Raw genomic sequence first — 19,480 nt, 5'->3', positions numbered from 1 at the left:
CACACACACACACACACACACACACACACACACACACACACACACACACACACACACACACACACACACACACACACACACCTCCTGCCAGGCGCTCCGTCCAAAGTAAACTAGATGAGGGACGGCACGCCTGCTGGTGAGCTCATCACTGAACCACTCGGCTCATATGATAACTATTAAAGCCATGGCCAGAGAGATAGAGATGGGGAGGAGGAACACAGGGCCAGAGAGATAGAGATAGGGAGGAGGAACACAGGGCCAGAGAGATGGAGATAGAGATGGGGAGGAGGAACACAGGGCCAGAGAGATAGAGATAGGGAGGAGGAACACAGGGCCAGAGAGATGGAGATAGAGATGGGGAGGAGGAACACAGGGCCAGAGAGATAGAGATAGGGAGGAGGAACACAGGGCCAGAGAGATAGAGATAGGGAGGAGGAACACAGGGCCAGAGAGATGGAGATAGGGAGGAGGAACACAGGGCCAGAGAGATGGAGATAGGGAGGAGGAACACAGGGCCAGAGAGATGGAGATAGGGAGGAGGAACACAGGGCCAGAGAGATGGAGATAGGGAGGAGGAACACAGGGCCAGAGAGATAGAGATAGAGAGGAGGAACACAGGGCCGGGGGCCAGAGCACAGTGACACATATTACACTGATCTCTCCCTCTGCACACCTCCTAGCACATGCAGTCTTCCCATACAGGCCATATCAGAATGTCTGAATGTCTGAGAACGTGAGTGTGTGCGTATGTGTCTGTGTGTGTATGTATGTGTATATGTGTGTGTGTGTGGGGGGGGGGGTGTGTGCGTTTGTGTGTGTGTGTGTGTGTGTGCATGCATTTGGGGTGTGTGAGGCAGCACTCTCCATCTCCCAGCTGTCTCCACCCACACCCTCCCGGCAGAGGAGGCAGCAGCAGCAGCAGCACACCCGCTGTCCCCATCAGTGGAGGCAGCAGCGAGCGCTAAATAATGCAGGCAGCTGAGGATGCCGGGGGCCCCCTCCTGAGCTGCTCCACCCTGGCACAGACGCACAGAGCCTGGGAGCAGGAGAGGGAGCAGGGGCAGGAGAGGGAGCAGGGCAGGAGCCGGGGTAGGGGTAGATAGATAAATACTTTATTGATCCCCAAGGGGAAATTCAAGGGTAGGGGTAGGAGAAGGAGAAGGAGAAGGAGAAGGAGTAGGAGTAGGAGTAAGAGCAGAGGTAGGAGTAGGAGTAGGAGTAGGGGGGGTAGGGGGAGGGAGAGGAGGCCCAAGACCGGGAGCTCTACTCCAGCAAGAGGAGCCCGTCTGACTCACGTTTACTGTCAGCACCATAAACCCACCGCAGAGGGAAGTGGTCAATAACATCCACGCCACGTCCTGCCTCATAGATCACGGAATGCTTCCACTAATACATGCACGCACACACCCCACACACGCGCACACACTCACACACGCACACGCACACGCACTCGCACTCACACTCACGCACAGTATGCTGATCAGTGAATAGGAATAGCTTACCTGTATTTCTGTGTGGAGGGGGAGGGGGCAGTCGTCAGTGCCGAGAGAGAGGGCCTGCTGAGAGAGAGAGAGAGAGAGAGAAGGAGCAGAGAGTTGGTCAGAGCTCTGACAGCTGCAAGGGCTCCTGAGCAGAGCAGGACCGGTCAGCCAGCCAGGCAGCCCTTCACGCTCAGCTACTCCCAGCCCTGCTTTCTGCCTATTTAGGGCTGCCTGGACATGGAAATGTCACAGAAGCAACTCGTCTGTTGGCTTCATTTGCCTCAAGATATGCTGTCAGAATTACAGTCGGGTGGCTTTTCATCCATCAAAGAGGCCGAGATACCAACGAATTAAGATTTGACGGCTTTTGGTAAACTAACAACTGGGACATCGCTGACAACAATCAAATCTCTAAATCTTCTTTTCGTGGCTTTAAATGGAGGAAATCCCCCCAAGTTTGAAACTCTGTGGGTGTGCGTGTGTGTGTGTGTGTGTGTGTGTGTGTGTGCGCCGCTATGTGTGTGGTCACTAGTTATCAGAGCGTGTGGGTATAAACCAACAGCAAAGCTGTAAGAGGATGAGGAAGAGGGGATTGCAAGTGAGTGGGAAGAGGGAAACACAGCGATTTCCCCCTTCAGCTGTGCAATCACTCGCACCTTGGTGTGACTTCAGATCTGTGGTCTGCAGGGGCCAAAAGACCTTTGGTATAGCACACACACACACACACACACACACACACACACACACACACACACACACACACACACACACACTCCTACTCCCACTCCAAACCCTCGCAGTCTCAAGCACACACAATCCCCAAAACCCCGGTCAATCTCCACACACACACACACACACCCCCGCCCTGCTCACAATAGCCGGCCATTACCTCACTGCATAGCAGCTGAGTGAGCGAGTGTGTTAAACCCTGACCCAGATGGATTCCCCCCCGTCCGTCCGCCCGACTGATTCCAGCAGACACCACCCTCCCTGCCCGCTCCCTCGCCGCCGCCGCCGCTCTCGTCTCGGGTCCCGCAGAGCTCCGCGGCCGGTAACGTTAGATCCCAGCGGCGTGGCGAGGCCCAGCGCGGAGCGGGCGGCGGGCGGGCGTGCCGGAGGTGTTAATGAGCTCCAGGGGGCAGAGGCTGCCAGATTCTTTAGAAGGGGTTAAGCCCTGGTGATTACAGCTCAACGTTGGGTCACATTAGACCTGAGACACATTACACATCTTGACATCACCTCCAGCCAGAGAAGCATGTCAGATGGAACAGCTAACCTGGCTTCCAGAGTGGCAGGGGGGAGGCTAAATGTACGCAGATGATTTCCTCAAAACATCACAGTTCCAGGAACAGTGTTTCACCTGCTGTAGTGTGGGGTTGTTGAAATAAGGAGAAGAAATCAACTGAATCCGATACATTTCTCCATCTCCTCCACGACTGATGCATGACGATGAGGGCATTTACTTTCACAAAGCAACACGCAGGCTATCAAAAGTGCAAAGCATTCATGCGAGAGTATTAACATTCTCTGATGCTGATCCTGAATACATAAAAGTTACACCTGGAGATATCAGCAGATTTGTGCAGATAGTCATTTTGGAATGATTGCTGACATTTCACAAAATGCCTAAACTTAGAATTGGACCAACAACTTAGCAGTCTGATGGTGGCAGATGGCACCTGGTGGAGGGAAATCTGCTTTACACCTTTCTCTGTCATCTCTTCATCCACAACATGGAGGAAGGCATCTTTCTATCCAAAAACAGATTAGTGAGAACCTTAGTCGTTACAAGGCATTCTCAGCCTCGTTGCTATAAGTTACAAACAAGGGCCGGGTTTCCCAGATTCGTTAAGAAGCTCTTAACTCATTAACTGCCATTGACGTCTTTAAACGTCAATTTAGACACATACGTTGACTGCCATTGACGTCTATAGACGTCAATTGCCGTTTTCAATGGGGAGGGCTCCTGGGTGGGCTTGGGAACGATCTGGCAGAGTTTCAGGCTTGTAAACAGACTGCACTAGCGATCCAAACCTCTAGATGGCAACAGTGCCATTTGGATCATTAGTATCTGCCTAGAGTGCACGAGTCATGCAGAGACAACTAGCAAACACACTGAAGATCGACCACAGTGGATCTAGTTTGCACGCGATGCAGGGAATAAATATGCTTACTTCTTACATCAAGGATGGAAAACACGTGAACGGTATGATCCATTTACATTGGATATTGCGATATAGACTAACAACAACCTTGCTAGTGCTAGCTTGCTAAGTCTAGCATCCTGTTCAGAGTCTTTAGCGACCATCAGAGTCCCTAGCAACCTTGACGAGACTGACGAGATAACAGTGCAATCGTGGTTGACATACTACTGAAACGCTAACGTTAAAAAGTTGATTTTCACAAAAAGATCGTTTTCTCCATGTTTTGGTCAAAAACAGGTGTTTTTAGCAAAACTAACCCATGTTCTACTGACGATTACTAAAGAACGGAAAACGATAGAAACAAGCCGTTTTTTCCTGGTGAAAGAAGAGAGTCTAATCTTTCATTTGGTACCTTCGGTGTTTACATAGTCATAAAGCTCACCGTTCGGTGGATCTTGGAAAAACAGTCAAAATGCTGTAAAACGTCTGGCAGTATGGAGCGCTCTGCACTGAAAATCGCTGGCAGCCAATGAGTTAAGTGCTAAGAACTTCTTAGGAGCGCTCTAAGAACGTTCTAAGAACACTCCTAAGAAGTTCTTAGCACTTAAGAGCTTCTTAATGAATCTGGGAAACCCGGCCAAGGTTGGTAGGACTACAGGACTGATGGTCTGAGACATTCAGAATAATGTCCCTAAAATCATCATGCTTTCCTTCAGTAATGCACTGGTTTGAATGGTGGCTGCTGGGATTCAAAATGTCGAGGAACGTTCTGGGTCTGGTATTACACAGACGTAAACGTCACTCATCTCTATTCCTCAGAATCTCGTCCTGAGTCTCCTCCTGGTCAGGTTGCCTAAAGGGACCATTTCCCCTTTTTAGTTTCCCCACCAAAGAATCTACAGAAACAATGTAGTTTCACCACCATCGTTAACATACAGTTGTGCACAGTCATGCTTGTGGACTGGCGTTATTAAAGCGAAAGCCTGAATTAGACTGGCCTTTAATATTGCATGAGGGAATACAAGCATTAGCCCCATGTTGTTTTGCAGAAATTACTGAAAAGCCACTATGGTTAGATAAGCTTAGCCAAGCTAGCCGCAGAGCGGCAAGAAAACACAGACAGGCGAGATTCTTTGTGTGGTTTGATGATTACTATAAACAGGGCAGGGGGAGATCAAATGTTGTGTTTGGGGTAAAGGGATAACGTTTCAGATAGTTAGTCTCCATCTCATTCCTTCCTAGCCACTCTGTCGGGTCTCTGTGATCCAACTGTACCAAAAAACACTGGCCACCCTGAGGGACTTGAGTGACTAACTCAAGAGACGGAGAGAGGGGGAGACAGAAGAGGAGAAACAGGGAGATATTTATAGTTGATAGTATTATAGTTGCTTCACTAGTCGGGCTGCCACTGACGACGGAGTCCCCTTGTCTTCTGAAGAGGCGAGAGAGAGAGAGAGAGAGAGAGAAATAAAGTGATGGGACATGCAAACCGGAGGAAGAGGAGACCCAAGGGGAGGAGAGGAGGGATGCAGCAAGACAGCAAAATAACAAATGTAGAGGAGATGGAGACAAGAGCGAGCAAGTGGGAGAGAGAGAGAGAGAGAGAGAGAGAGAGTGGGAGAGAGAGAGAGTGAGTGGGAGAGAGAGAGAGGGTGTGTGAGTGGGAGAGAGAGAGTGAGAGTGAGTGAGTGGGAGAGAGATTAGCTTTATGTGAGGCAGAGCAGACAGGCTCGCTTCCACTCAGGAGACACGTCCTGAGAGAGTCCACCTCGGAGATGCTGATGCAGGGCGACACGGGTTGCGTAATTTTCTTCCACCCCGAGTGAGCCCCTCACACAGCAGCACAGCAGGGGAGAGGCAGCAGAGGGGCAGGGGAGGAGAAGAGAGGAGGAGGAGGAGAGGAGAGGAGAGGAGAGGAGAGGAGAGGAGAGGACAGCAGAGGCCTGGGTGAGGCAGAGGAGAGGAGAGGAGAGGAGAGGAGAGGGGAGAGGAGAGGAAAGGAGAGGAGAGGACAGCAGAGGCCTGGGTGAGGCAGAGGATCACTGCACAGCCTTCACCAAAGCGAAGCTCTGCAGTAACAGCCCAACCAAGACAGCCCCTGACAACAGAAGGCATCTTAGCAGCAGCACAGCATCCTGGAGACGTATGCTTCCATGTCCTGCCCTGACCAAATACATGATACTGCAGGGAACAGAACTGTGCATCTTCAACAGTATACTATGCATCTCCTATTATTCCCTGTCACACACATGCAAATCAATTATGCATCCATACATCTTATAGCAGAAGCATGAGGGAGGTATCATCCTCCAAACATTGACTGACGTCTAGAGGATAATAGAGGGCAAAGAAGCCTGCATGGGGAAGGGCTGCAGGTCACTCTCACTGTGAGGGTTGCAGGGTAGATTTGGATAAGTTAGGAAAGCAGCTTAACTGCCAACTAACACATTTAAAGAAAATACACAAGAATTCTCAAACACGTATCAGAACTGAGGGTGTTTCTGCACACTCTGGGTGTCTGCCACAGAAACACTCTGCCAGTCACTAACACAGAGCCCTCAGACATTAGCGTCTTAACTGTCATTAAAGACAGTCAGAGAATCTGTCCCTGCAACCACATATCTCTCTATTCTGTCTTTGTCTTTAATGTCGATTCTATGTTTAATAATAACCACTGGCTCTTAGAGGGATACTGGAGAGCCCAAAGTATGCCTTTGGCTTTATAACAAGTTTAGATATCCAGATAGGAATTCCACCAAAAACAATATGGAGATTTCTAAAGTTGTTTTCACTGATAAAACCTACCCACTTCCATACTGCCTTATAAAACCATAACAGCCATGGAGTGTATAAAAAAGGACAAAAAGATGGCACTGAGTTTGTGTTTGTGTGTCAGAGATAGATAAAGTGAAAGAGAGAGAGAGAGAGAGAGAGAGAGAGAGAGAGAGAGAATCACAGGGCACCGATAAGGTCCCAACCTTTCTTTTCTTTATATGTTACCACACCGAATCTAAAACAGTGAGTGAGATACAATGTCAGTGTTTGGGAACTGTTAAGGATTCCACCCCCATCCGTGGCTCTCCACCCAGGTCTGGCCCCAAGGCTGCTATAGAGTCCACACTACTCCCTGGGCCAAGTGCACATCTGGAGGGCGTGTGAGTGGGTGGGTGAGTAAGTAGCCCGGCTTTCTCTCCAACCTTGTTTGGTGATATCAGCATATGGTTGACTTATGGCTCTTGAGGGGCCACCTCAATACCAATAGGGTCATTCCACCTCAATTCAACGGATTTTAGAGAAAATTTCTGCTTGACCATCTCAGATTTGCTTCAAACTTTTACCATCTAAAGAGTAACCATTTAAACTAACTTAGCCAAAATATTAGATCGGTATACCTAATACATCCAGAGAAAAACATTTTTGAACATGGTACCCCCCTTCTGATTTTTGGCACATTGGCGCCCTCATCTAAAACTGCAGCAAAGTTCAGATGTCATTATCTCAAAAAGTGTTCAAGCTAAAGACTTCAAATTTTCTGTGAATAATGATTGCTACCTATAGATTCCACATATTCATTCGTAAGTCGTATGTGTTGACACTGACTGTGTTTCAATCTTGTGAAATCAGAAGAAAAATTGCAGATTTCTTTCACACCCCCACATTGGGTGCCCCATTACACAATTTGTAAACAAAATGTTTGGCAAATGGTTATGTCTCTCTACAGAAGTGTTTAAGCTGTCTTTGAAAAAGTAATGAAGAGGTGTCTATATTGCTTTTTTGTTGGAAGTATTGTAACACAAAACTGAAAAACAATCAATTTGGATAATATTGTATCTTCCCATTACAGAGGTATGACAAGCTATACCAATGAATTGAACACATCTCCAGAAAGAGTATGGAATGGGCTTTCAGACTGTGAAATTTCAAGATGGTATTATGGCTATGGTTATTGAAATGTTATTTTTGAAATATTGGTCTACTATAACAACACATTGCTGATATCCATGAACAGTGACATCTAGTGGCATTAAATAGTGACAGCAGCAATTTATTTCGGAAATACAGGAAATATTTTATTAGTTCATCACTCAGCAAGTAAATGAAAATATAAATGTTTAACAGTATGAGACATAAACATCTGATACTTAGGAATAAGACAAGGATTATGAAATCATTAAATAATAGCACAAAAAAGCAACGCTAATTGTTGTAATAGACCAATATTTAAAAAAAAGTTTTTAATAACTGCAGCCATAATACCATCTTGAAATTTCACAGTCTGAAAGCCCATTTCATACTCTTTCTGGAGATGTGTTCAATTCATTGGTATAGCGTGTCATACCTCTGTAATGGGGAGATACAATATCATCCAAATTGATTATTTTTCAGTTTTGTGTTACAATACTTCCAACAAAAAAGCAATATAGACACCTCTTAATTACTTTTTCAAAGACAGCTTAAACACTTCTGTAGAGAGACATAACCATTTGTCAAACATTTTGTTTACAAATTGTGTTATGGAGCACCCAATGTGGGGGTTGAAAAAAAATCTGCCATTTTTCTTCTGATTTCACAAGATTGAAACACAGTCAGTATCAATACATACGGCCTACGAATGAATATGTGGAATCTATAGTTAGCAATCATTATTCCCAGAAAATTTGAAGTCTTTAGCTTGAACACTTTTTGAGATAATGACATCTGAATGTTGCTGCAGATTTAGATGAGGGCGCCAATGTGCCAAAAATCAGAAGGGGGGTACCATGTTCAAAAACGTTTTTCTCTGGATGTATTAGCTATACCAATCTAATATTTTGGCTAAGTCAGTTTAAATGGTTACTCTTCAGGTGGTAAAATTTTGAAGGAAATCTGAGATGGTCAAGCAGAAGGCATTTGTTGAATTGAGGTGGAATGACCCAATAATCCACTCACCCACTCAATACCCGCCCCGGGGTAAACCACCAAGCGCTGCATCATGTCACCTCAGAGAGGGATGCTGCAGCCAACACGAGATGTAGCCGGATTGGATGTCATGTGGAGACAGACGAGCCATACTCAACTCAACTGAGCCGCTTGCAAGATGTGCTGCATAGGAACACAGAGTGCCCTGTGCAAAAGGGACAATTTTGTTGCAAAATAAAGGAGAGAAATCCACCATAAACGTCTACCACATCTAAAATAAAAGATGATTGTGAAGTTATTTTGACTATCACATTTTCTTCAGACCTCCGTTGGTTGGTAAATCTTCACATTATTAAGGTTAGGCTGTAAGGTTGGACAAACTAGGTCAAACGCCATTACACACCTCTTACTGAACTTCCTCCTCACGTTTATGGTAACTCAGCAGACTAATCAATAAGATCACGTCATCTTTATTCATAAGTTATAAACATCAAAAGATATCTGAAGCTCAAAGGTCAGCGTCGCGCCGTTTTAATTACTTGTACACTAACCAGTAGGCATCGGGCATTAAAAACAGGAGCATATACTGTTCAAGTTGTAAAACACTGCTTCGTAATATAAGTTAACACACACCAAGTTGGCACCACGGCCAAGCTGCCTAAATGACAGCTTTAGGCGCAACAACGCCGCATCCAATCCTTGTTTGCCACCTACTTCGCCTATTGTGCGGGGCATGTGTCTTGAAGAGGATTCTGCCATAAGTCTAATCAACTTAACACAGCTCCCCAAGCCTCCCAAGTCGTTTATCTTCTTCCGACCACAAAATGATAATTCAACAATTATAGCAACTCGAAACCTAAAAAGTGGGTGTAGGCTGGGAGTCTGTGTCAATCATAGCGACAGACCACAGCCTTCCCGGAGCAGTAAATGCCAACATTCAATGACAACATATGATTTATTCACCAAATCCATTTTATTGTGTATCTGCAACAATAGTCTACATAGGTAACCAATCGGTTTGCGCCGTTTCAATGTGCTCACAGCACCCTAACGTTGGTTATAATCTTAACTTCGGGACTTTGTCACGGGATGAATGTGGCATGCATGAGGTGTCATCCCATTTCTGAGTAGGGTGACAACCTACAGCGAGCGCACCCATTCTGCCGGGGCAGCGGAGCACATTTAGCGAACAGGCATTCCATGGCAAAAGCGCGCATCAATAATTGTATGCGGTTAAGCAAGTTAGGGCAATTACTTTTGTACATTTCATATAACTCAGTCTTTGATAAATCTGATACATTACAGGCAGAAGGCAAATAGACAATAGACATCTCATAACCTATTAATTACGCTTTGCCTTAACAGGTATGCGCTAAGACAATGGTTTGCTTTACGAACATGGAAAGAAGTATAATTTTGTGTCCAACCGTTTCTTTTTCGTTAAAGTGCAAAGTAGAAGACACAATCGAACGAATAAAAACAATGCACAAAATGTGATCTATGGGTTGGAACCATGGCCCATGGGGTTTGGCGATGGTTTTATAAAATCGGTGAGAAATTCTCACCAAAATATAGTTCAGTGTCGAAGAGACGCGGAGAGAATATAATTCCCTATCAGACGCATGCACGATATCTACAGTCAGACAGACTACTTTAACACCGCCGTCACAAATAGACTACAGGGTGTCTTCACTGTAGGCGACTGGTAGAGAATATCTATCTGTCACCACCAAATAGGCATCGGCTTGTCTCACAATTAAACTCGACAAAATCAGCGATGATTATTAGGCCTGTGCGATTTAATCAAAATCGTATTTACAGACATATTCTATAAGATACAGTAACTAGACAGGTCTGGTAAGATACAGCTCTCCTCACAGAGCATGGACATGCCCTGTTCAATTCTATGCGGCTCGTGTGACAGTCTCCCGTTAAAATTCGAGAAGACAGTCAGGTCACTGCGTGCTGTGTCGGAGACGGAGAAATGAACGAGCGTTCTCACGCGCTTACCTCTTGTCTTGTCCCCGTGGAAAAAAATCCCAGTTGAAATTCCCTTTCTAACGTTCATGCACGCATTCATTCGTTCTAGTTGCACTGCCCAGCTCTCCCTATTCTTTGCCACAAACTTAGCTATACCCCGCTATTGTGAGACGCAATCAAACATGCTACATAGCAACGCCCGCCCACTATGCATACTGCCAATGTGCCAATGGTCACCTCTGAATCCGGCCTCTCGACTATTGATGTGGACTACAGTCCGTCTCACCGGGAGGGCGGCTACCAGGTCGGGAAGGCGGGTCCAAACCATATAAGATTCAATGAGTTAACAATTTCATTGCTGATCAGGCAGACATGGCTTTAATGACGTTATCTGAGTGACGTCAGTGACATATAGAGTGGCCATGACCAAAGTCATAGCCTCCAAAACATACAGGTAGTCTAGCTTTAAAAATTAAAGTAGGAAAATTTGGTCCAAAGAAAAGCCATTAGGGCATACCACTCAATCTACCTTGAACTCAGATGTATTCAGCCTAACATTAGTCTGTATCAGTGTAGGCCTACTTAATGTATACAACCTACTAATACAGGCAGGAAAACTGTGGCACCTTATCTTTGATATTTACCCAACCGGCGAATATCATTCACACACACACACACACACACACACACACACACACACACACACACACACACACACACACACACACACACACACACACACACACACACACACACACACACACACACACACACACACACACACACACACAACCAGGCTCATTACCATTTAAGAGGAGTCTGCTGACACCTGCTGGCTAAAATCGTTTGCTGTGAAATACATTTATTGGGGCGTTTTAAGTGCACTGACTGAAGCGCATGCCTAGAGAAGCCTACATTTCAGGCGTGTGGTGTGCCACATAGAAAAAGAATGCTTCTCTGCAAAATAAATGGATCATCTTCTTAATGTTACCATATAGGCCTACATAACAATAATCTACACTGTAATTTGAATGTATATATATTTTCAATCTAAAATAGAGTGTAGCCTATGTGTTTTGTGCCCTTCTGTGAAAAAAGTTCTGAGCCCCCTTACCGTAGCCTAGTCACCTTTTTGTCGTAGCAGTCACCTTTTGCAGCGAGTTACACACACGCGGAATCCCGTTCTTTCAGGTATCCACCATCTTCGAGTTCATTGCTCACTGGGTCTCTTCCATATTATATCCTAGCCATAATCCTCCAGGTTGCGTTTCATTTAAGGGGACAGGAAGATAAATCTAGTAGCAGTAATGCGTTTCCACGTCTTTTGCGCCTTTTCAACGCGCCATGAGCAGGTGCATATCCATTGGAGCATCATGTTGGTGCGCCAACGTTCAATTTATTTGCGCCAAATGTTCTCCCTCAGAGACTTCAGATTGTTACTGTAGTAGTGATAGTAGTCCTTGAGCCAGAGGTTTGGTTGGTTGGTTGCTTACTTGCTTGCTGCCTTGCTTACTTGCTTTTGACAACCCTAGAGTTAGAAAACAAGTGATGGCATTGCATTGTTAGTAGTTTTTTGTGTGTTATTACCTTGTATGTGTGTTATTACCTTGTATGTGTGTATGTAAAGATAAATTACAGGTGAATATGCTAACAATTTCAACTAATCGATTTCTTCACAAAACTTCCACAGATGATTATTTACATTACGTCAGTAATCTTTCGTATAGAAGTTTTCTCAAATACATTGTAGCCTATAGGCTATGTAATTGTGTCATTATCTGAATGAGATATGCAATAATTTGCATACATTTCAAGCAGAGGAATGTTAGCATTGGATAAAGTCAGGTTAAACATTCTTATATATTTTTTTTTTAATTTGTTGCATAGAATTTTAATTTCTCAAATGCTGTATTTTTGAGAATCTTCGTAAATTTTCCTGACTGTCTGACATGCGAATGAGCTAATTTACGAACCTGAACTTGGACGATCGAAGGTTGTAGGCCTACCTTAGAATTCCACACGAGCTTTCCAAGTGGTGGAAGAGTGCGGATAGCCACATTCTAAGCAGGCAGGTAGGTACGTTTTTCAAGTGGAATTTCTGAATGTTCTGACCTGTTGTTATTTTAATAATGCACCCGTGAGAAATAGTGAAATGCTGCGCCATTGACTTTATATCATGATTTTGCGGGTCTGTTGTGCAATCGCCTTCACTGCCTCCAGGTGGCAATGCATCAACAACGCGCCTGGGCACGCCCAGGCCTAATTTCAGAGACTTTTTTTAAAAGGCAGAGAAAGGTCAAAAGTTGGAAACATGCAGTCTCCTAAATGAACCATAAAACATGGGCATGACGATGAGTCAAATAAAAAAATGTTCACCAGGGATTGCTCTGATTAATCCCTCACCTGCCAAGATGGCCATGGCCAAAGTGATTGGTGACCGCACGCAAACCCTGCAGCTAGGTTCCATGTTTCTTTTGGAATAGTGATCATCATAGAGCATGTGAGAGTGCTTGAGTTGGGCCAATTCTTTTTTATGCAAATGTCCACTGGAACCCTCCTGATTTAGCATGTGCAGCATATTCAACTAAAGCCTACCTTACACTGACAGACTTTGACAAGATTTGGGAAAGATTCCTGAAAGATTGTAGCCTAGAAATCTAGACGCCCCTAGCGGCAGCAAATGTAATTTGGCTGGCGGGGCAGTCTAGGCACGATCCATAGAGCTTAGGAGCTGAGAACTGGAAAATCAAGCGATTCAATCACAGCGTGTATAAAGTCGGTGGGCGGGCTTAACATAATGGTGACTGACATGCGACCAGAAGTTGCGACAGTAACGTATCCTGCTATTTGAAAACAAGATGATTCGTTTAGCGTTATCCTATTCCGTGGAGAGGGAAGGTTACGCAGCCTGCTACTTGAAAACAAGAAGATGATTCGTTTAGCATTATCCTATTGCGGAGATGGAATTTGAAAGACAACTGTTTATCCCACCCCTCCGATTGAGCCCTGACTATGGTGAGTTCCCAGACCCTACATCTTGATGTGGGTCTGGCTCGTCAGGCTAGAAAGATTGTAGTCTTTTAACTAATGCCCCTCATTCAAGCTTTACACGAGACTACAATCTTTCAAGAATCTTTCCCAAATCTTGTCAAAGTCTGTTAGTGTAAGGTAACCTAAAACCTAAAACTCAAATACAATGCAGTTATGCTGTATAGAGTTTATACGTCCTCTCTCGCTCCTCGGGCCTCGATCCTCACTGATGTACATAAAGAATGATGGGGCGGCAACAATGATAGTCTATCCCTTCGTCTATCTTTCTTTATGTAGATCAGTGAGGATCGAGGCCGGAGGAGCGAGGGAGGACGTATAAACTCTAAATGAGAGGCACCCATAATCTCATTATCTGCTCAGGCACAAACCCCAAGTTTTAAGGGGCTGTCCCGGTAAGAGAAGTGAGAAACAGGAGACTCTTTTTAAATCACGTGTCTTACCTTGTAACATCCACATTGTTCTGCCGAACTTACGCAAACCGTTTCTCTAGCTAGTAAACTTTTTTCCACAGTTAAAGGAACCGTATGTAGAATTTTGGCCAATTTTGGGACTGCAATCACTTTCAAAATACTGTAGAGTGGTGTATCACCTCCCCCTCCGAGTCGAAGTTAGCAGAAAGTCAAGTCAAGTCAAGTCAGTTTTATTGTCAATACTTCACATGTGTTATACATACAAAGGAATTGAAATTACGTTCCCCGGGGGGGGGGGGGCAGATCCCTAGACTCCAGCCAGTCTGAGGTTTCTGGTGGCTGGGGCTCAGGCTGAGGCTGAGGGAGTGAGAGAGTTCAGCAGTCTCACAGCCTGATGGTTGAAGCTGTTGGCGAGTCTGGCTGTGCGGGAGGGGAGGCTCCTGTACCTCCTACCAGAGGGCAGGAGATTGAACAGGTTGTGTGAGGGGTGATTTGCATCACTCACAATTGTGAGTGCCTTGCGGGTGAGGCGGGTTGTGTAGATGTCCTGAATGGAGGGGAGGGTTTCCCCTATGATTTTTCCAGCTGCATTGGCTATGCGCTGGAGTGATTTTTTGTTGTAGTCAGTGCAGCTTCCACCCCACACAGTAATGCAGCTGGTGAGAATGCTCTCAATTGTGCCCCTGTAGAATGTTATCATGATGGGTGGAGGGGCCCCTGCCCGCTTGAGTTTCCGCAGGAAGTAGAGGCGCTGCTGGGCTTTCTTCGCCAGTGCTGTGGTGTTGGTGGTCCAGGAGAGGTCCTCGCTGATGTGCACCCCCAGGAATTTGGTGCTGCTCACCCTCTCTACAGCAGCACCGTCGATGGTCAGTGGGGGGTGTTGGGTCTGACCTCTCTGGAAGCTGACAACAACCTCCTTTGTCTTGCTGACATTCAGCAGGAGGTTGTTGCTTTTGCACCATGAGGTCAGGAGGTCTACCTCTCTCCTGTATTGTGTCTCATCTCCCTTGGTGATGAGCCCCACCAGAGTTGTGTCATCCGCAAACTTCACCAGGTGGTTTGAGCTGTAGGTTGGTTCACAGTCATGCGTCAGCAGTGTGAAGAGCAGAGGACTGAGCACGCAGCCTTGTGGGGCCCCTGTGCTCAGAATGATTCTGCTGGAGGTGTTGTTGCCGACACGCACTGCTTGTGGCCTCTGGCTGAGGAAGTCCAGTAGCCAGTTGCAGAGGGAGGTGTTGAGGCCCAGCTTGTCGAGTTTGCAGATGAGTTGTTGTGGTATTATGGTATTAAATGCTGAACTAAAGTCTATGAACAGCATTCTCACATATGAGTCCTTCTTGTCCAGGTGAGTGAGGGCTGGGTGGAGGGCAGAGCAGATTGCATCCTCTGTGGATCTTTTAGCTCTATATGCAAACTGGAAGGGGTCCAGGGTGGGGGGGAGGATGGATTTGATGTGTGCCATGACCAGTCGTTCAAAGCACTTCATGATGATTGGTGTCAATGCTACCGGGCGGTAGTCATTGAAGCAGGATGGAGATGGTTTCTTTGGCACAGGTATGATGGTGGCGGTCTTGAAGCATGATGGGACAGTGGCTTGCCTCAGGGAGGTGTTGAAGATGTCTGTGAACACATCTTTCAGCTCCTCTGCGCAATCTCTCAGCACCCTTCCAGGGATGTTGTCTGGACCCGCTGCTTTCCTGGTGTTGATGGTGGAAAGTGTTCTTTTCACACTGGATGCAGACAGGCACAGAATCTGGTCGTGTGGAGGGGTGGGGTCTTCTGTGGGCGTGTGTTGTTTTGTGCCTCAAAGCGTGCAAAGAAGCTGTTCAGGTTGTTGAGCAGAGTGATGTTGCTCTCGCAGCTCTGTGGCGTGGGCTTATAGTCTGTGATGGACTGGATCCCCTGCCATAGGCTCCGTGCATCTTTGCTGTCTTCAGGATCTTGGCATATTAAACTTCCTTTGTCATCGGAGGTGGAAGAGACGCTGTTGGGCTTTTTTTTTTACAATCTTGTCAGTCTGACCATCCCAAGTAAGGTCTTCTGTGATATTGACACCAAGGAACTTGACGTTTCTGGTGAGGATTTGAGATTGCATGGAGTAATTTAAATTAAACAAGATTTTGAAATTGCATTGTTTGTATAAGTGTTGTCTTCATGTAATACAATATACTATACAGCTCTAGATATATCATTCAGGGTGCCTGTTATACCTTGCACTTTTGACTCCGTAAGGCCTGACACTGTACACTGTATAGGTGCCAGCTGATTTTGTGAGGTTCCACAAATAAACAAGTGCATCGATGCATTAATGAATTTGAGACTTGTCGTTATTTTAGCAACATAACATTGGCAACAAGGATCACCAATGTTATGTTACTATTTTCTTCACCTCCCTGGCGAACTTGTCCTTCCTTGGACACAGTGGAGAACGTCTTTTGAACTGTACCTTGTAGCCATTGGATTGGATAATGCGGCTAGCGCCGGATGCATGCTATCCTACTGCACTTGCTCGGAGCAGAGGGGAACAGGATTTTCTGACCACCCTGAACGGTCACATGACCCGGCGGTGCCAGTGCGTACCATATCCCACCCAGGGACCTTCTCCAGGTGCCCAGTATACCTGAATGGCTGCTGTGTCCCTCTTCTCCTCGGCTCTGGGGCCAAGGTGCCACTGCTGAATGTTGACACCTGTAACCTACTCTTCCCAAACAGACAGCTACAGACTCCATCCAGTGACTGCTCTCTGTGGCTATGGCCGCAGCAAAATTTACTTTGTCGGCCTACTCTATCTCCCGGTTCGATTCACCTCTACAACTGTGGAGCACTTCCCATTGCACGTTATGGCCTCTTTCCCAGCCTTGGCTTTACTCTACAGGACAACAACAGAATACGAATACTAACTGTTCAATGGCCTTGAGTGCCTCACCTCATTCACACACAAACCGCTCCTGGACCACAGCATGCCTCCCGTGGTCCAGCCCCTTCGGCGTGTTCCCCTGGCTCTGCGGGATGGCGTTACACAGGAGCTCCAACGTCTCCTGACTGATGGCATCATAGAACCCACTGATGCCTCTCTGTGGGTCTCCAAGCTCGTCATCACCAGGAAGGAGTCTCCGTCAACTTCCTCGACCAGCTGTTTTCCTGCTGGGGCTTGCCTTGTGCAATTACCACAGACAATGGCCGTCAAAAACCAAAGAACTCATCGTCGATCTAAGATGTCAGCCATCCCCCAAGACTCCTTCGTTCATTGAAGGTGAACCCATCTCCATCACTGATTCAAACTCCTTGGGAGTGGGACCCACATCAGCAACAACCTGAAATGGAAAATCAACACAAACCACATCTACAAAAAAAGCCCAGCAAAGACTGTTCCATCTCCAACAGCTCAAGAAGTTCAGAGTAAGGTCCCATCTCCTGCTTCGCTTCTACACAGCCATCGTTGAAAGCATCCTCAACACATCCATCACAGTCTGGTTTGGCAGTCTTGACACACTCTCCTGGAAGAAACTACAACGCATCAACAGAGCATCAAAGCACAAAGTCATTGGCTCACCCTACCATCCCTTGAATCACTCTCCAACAACCGGACACTACGCAGGGTGCACAAGATCATTTCTGACATCACCCACCCTGGACACTACACCTTCCAGCTACTGCCCTCTGGGAGGCGTTACAGGACAATCACCTCCTGAACAACCCGCTTCAAAAACAGTTTCATTCCCATAGCAATAAACATTCTGAACTCGAAAAGCTGAGGATTGTGGATTATGTATGACCCTTATGCGTCATGTAGGAATGTGTCTGTCTGTACGTATATGTATGTTATGCTAAAATGTTTAAACTAAATGTTTAAATGTAATGTTGGAAGCTGTACCAAGAGCTGTGCTGATTCTGAGCTGAGGTATACTCCCTGATGGCCGCACTGTCACAGACCCTCCTCCACTACAGATCAACTGCCCACTTCACAACAGGGGTCTCACTCATGCTGAAAAGGGAGCTTGTGTTTCCCTGACAAGACTCCGTCCACCAATGGCCGTGAGCCCACGACCATGCCCTGCAGCAGTCAAGTCTCATGTCAAGAGACAACAGAGTTCCATGAAGCGGAGGTTCGATGAGAAGCACAAAGCTAAGTGGCCTGCAACAGAGTGTCAGACTGGGTCAGAGCCCGCAGGCCCCACAGAGCTAATAAGTTGTCTTCATTCTGGTCAGCTCCATACCAGGTCACTCGGCAGCTGGGCCCAACTTCATCTCAGGTGACTGATGGTTCCTGCAAACTGACATTAAATCAACACACACGTCTGAATGAGGGGAGGCATCACGACACCACGGTTCAGTCGTGTTGATCCGAAGTGAATCAGTCGTCTGTGCCTATTATAAAACATCTCTTCACTGTCTCTCTTGAATGGAAAAACTTCCAACACGCTTGCATGTGTGTGAAAAAATAGGCGTCGTTCCTATTTCTAGCATGGCGTTTTCAGTGTGATTGAGACGCGCGTGTCACGTAGAGAGTGTGCACGCTCTAACCTGTTAACATGAGAGCTGAAATAAAAACAGACACCTGAGTGCCACGCTGAGTGCAAGAGGCCAAAAGGAAAAGGCACACTAAGGGCTGATCACATTACAGACGGCATGCGCTGTTATCACCGCTAGGTTGCTCTTGGTTGAGATAACGTTCTACGATTCTTGTTGCTGTTACCGCTCCTATTTCTATGGTTACTGCTGGGCTCCGCGCAAAAGACCATTCACTTACAGCGCGCCGCGGTCAAAGTTCAACATATTTCAACTTTGACCGCGGTACGCGCAATAGCGGCAAAGCGGCAAAATGCCGCCGGCGCTGCGCTTTGCTGCGTTTAGCGGCAGAGCCGCTTTTGCGCTCTCAACCCATTGAAATGAATGGGTTTCATAGCGCATGCCGCCTGTAATCTGATCGGGCCTTTAGTCACATTTGCGCGTAGTGAAAGCGCGCCAAGCGATAAAGATTAGCGCCTGCACACTACAAATTAAATGTGATAATCTGTTACCCATCAACTGGGGGCGGGACATCACACCTGAAATTAGGACACGCCCACCAAAGGAGAAGTTAGAGGCTCAAAGAAAAAGCAGCAGCAGAGAAAGAAATCACAACAAGTCACAACATGGATACGGATGAAGTTGGGATGCTTGCGTTTGTGCTGTTACTGTACGCAGTGATGGTATCAGAGATTGAAAGAAGAAGAGTTGCTCTCAAAGAAGAATTCTACAGAGAAGAAATAAACTTAGAGTCGGAAAAGCGAGCAATAATTCGAAGATTTTTTTGGAGTAGAAACTTAGCTGAGGAACGACAGCAACGTTGTAGAGTAGTTCATTATCTGACTTAACATTTTCTTGCAAAACAGATGTCAAGGGCACACCAGAATGATTGACAGGTTTTAAAATGCAGAAGTTTATGCACAGGTTGATGAAAGCACAAGTTAAACTGCTGGCATGACTGAAAATAACTCACTCCAGTTTAACGTGTGGACTGTGGCACAGAGAG

At 46.2% G+C, this 19,480-nt stretch overlaps 1 protein-coding gene across 1 annotated transcript in view; it reads right to left on the bottom strand.

Moving 5' to 3' along the window:
• Window positions 1–10,716, bottom strand: part of pak1 (p21 protein (Cdc42/Rac)-activated kinase 1) — a 47,268-nt gene extending 36,552 nt beyond the window's left edge. Inside the window, exons 1-2 of the mRNA XM_062551757.1 lie at window positions 10,535–10,716; window positions 1,503–1,559 (exon numbers count right to left, since the gene is read on the bottom strand). The gene's annotated coding sequence lies outside the window, so the exon portion shown is untranslated. The remainder of the gene's footprint in view (window positions 1–1,502; window positions 1,560–10,534) is intronic.
• Window positions 10,717–19,480: the final 8,764 nt, after the last annotated feature.

The sequence above is a fragment of the Sardina pilchardus genome, chromosome 13, assembly GCF_963854185.1.
Source record: "Sardina pilchardus chromosome 13, fSarPil1.1, whole genome shotgun sequence".
Lineage (NCBI taxonomy): Eukaryota > Metazoa > Chordata > Actinopteri > Clupeiformes > Clupeidae > Sardina > Sardina pilchardus.
The sequence above is the reverse complement of the archived record's forward strand: the minus strand, read 5'-3'. Positions and strand labels throughout refer to the sequence as shown.